The sequence below is a fragment of the Carlito syrichta genome, unplaced genomic scaffold (genome assembly GCF_000164805.1).
Source record: "Carlito syrichta isolate Samal-C Ts95f unplaced genomic scaffold, Tarsius_syrichta-2.0.1 Scaffold316380, whole genome shotgun sequence".
Taxonomy (NCBI): domain Eukaryota; kingdom Metazoa; phylum Chordata; class Mammalia; order Primates; family Tarsiidae; genus Carlito; species Carlito syrichta.
This window is the reverse complement of record NW_007260476.1, coordinates 464499-466100: the sequence shown is the minus strand read 5'-3', so window position 1 is coordinate 466100 and position 1602 is coordinate 464499. Positions and strand designations below refer to the sequence as shown.

Below are 1602 nucleotides of genomic sequence, written 5' to 3'. Positions count from 1 at the left end.
AAAAAAAAAAAAAAAAAATATATATATATATATATATATATATGCCTTAATGAAAACACACTTTTTGCCTTAAGAGACACCAACGAGTTTCAATATTGACAGGAGCAAAACACATAAGTGAGGGTATTTTTTAGAAAACATTATTTCTTCATCCTTTTCAAACTTGGAGCACTCCACATGTTCCAACCTTTTGCACATTGACTTGATAAATAGATGTTACACATGTTATTTGACGAATTGGGCTATTTTCCCAGCAGTATTATTGTAAGGTGCGGTTATGTTTTATTTTAGTTTCAATTAAAGTAGTACTCAATACAGCCCCTGCTCTCTTAACTTCACATTCACCTTTCCTTTCTTGACTAAGAAGGACCTTTTCGTCATCCTTGGATTGAGTTTTGGAATTCTCTGCTGAAATTTCTTTTCATCTAAAAATCTGTGAACACAGGGCGTAACCTCGGGGGTGGGGTGGTGCGGGCGCTTTACCAGAATCGTGGTTTTATTTCATCTGCTTTTCTAGATGGCTGCAAGCGGGAATTCTAGCCAAGCCTACTCGGACAAGACCCAGCACGGTGGCCGGCAGGAGAGCTCGGAGGGGGAGCGGCGCGGGGACCAGGGATACTGGGACTCGGGGACACAGGGATACGGGAACGTGGGGACGCCGAGACGTGGGGCGGAGCCTCCTCCCGCCGGTTCCGCAGAGGGTGCCCACCCGCCCCAAGATCTCCAAACTTGTAGTAGGGAGACGAGGCACGACAGTGACCGAGGGATGATGGTGCTTCTTCAATTAATCCGCCCCCCTAATATGTTCTTACCTAGAGAAGGCGGTGCCTGTTTACCAAATCGCTCTGTTGCGGGGATAGCCACGCACCCTCGGCCGTCCGGTAGATCCAGGCCCTAAAGTTTGGGGCGGGGGCGGGAGCCTGCTCAGCCGGGAAGCCACGCCCCCAGATGGCCACGCCCCCAAATCTTTGCATATGCGGATCCAGGCTTCCCAGACCTCTCATTGGGGACAGGAGTCCGTGGTCTGTGGGCCGGTTCGTCCCGGGCAACCGCAGTCATCTCTACCCGAGAGAGGTCACTGGTAGTAACATACAGACCTTCCACATACTAAAGCAAGAAGATCTGGATCCAATGCCGAGAATTTCAATTTGTAAACCTGTCCTTTCCTATGAATCTATGTATTTCTTCCAAAAAAGCTTACAAGAGGACTTAGGAGAGTTTATGAAGAAAGTGAGGCAGAAGGAAGTGGCACTAGCCCATGGAGAAGCCTGGATTTTAGTTGGGGCTCCTGTCACCAGAACCAATGTTAAATCATCACTGTGGACCGACCGTGGTGGTTCACGCCTGTAATCCCAGAACTTTGGGAGACTGAGGCGAGAGGGTTGCCTGAGCCCAGGGGTTCAAGACCAGCCTGGGCAACTTTGCGAGACCTTATCTCCACAATAAATCAAAAAATTAGCCAGAGGTGGTGGTGCATGCCTGTGGTTCCAGCTACTTGGAAGGTTGAGGCGGAAGGATCACCTGAGTCCAGCAGGTCGAGGCTGCGGTGGCCGTGAGCGTGCAGTGCACTCCAGCCTGGGTGACAGAGACACTCTGACTAAA

General features: G+C 49.6%; 1 protein-coding gene across 1 annotated transcript in view; it reads right to left on the bottom strand.

Moving 5' to 3' along the window:
• The window catches only part of SLC19A3 (solute carrier family 19 member 3), a 31712-nt gene extending 30822 nt beyond the window's left edge, over window positions 1-890 (bottom strand). Inside the window, exon 1 of the mRNA XM_008074229.2 lies at window positions 813-890. The gene's annotated coding sequence lies outside the window, so the exon portion shown is untranslated. The remainder of the gene's footprint in view (window positions 1-812) is intronic.
• Between the last annotated feature and the right edge of the window lie 712 nt (window positions 891-1602).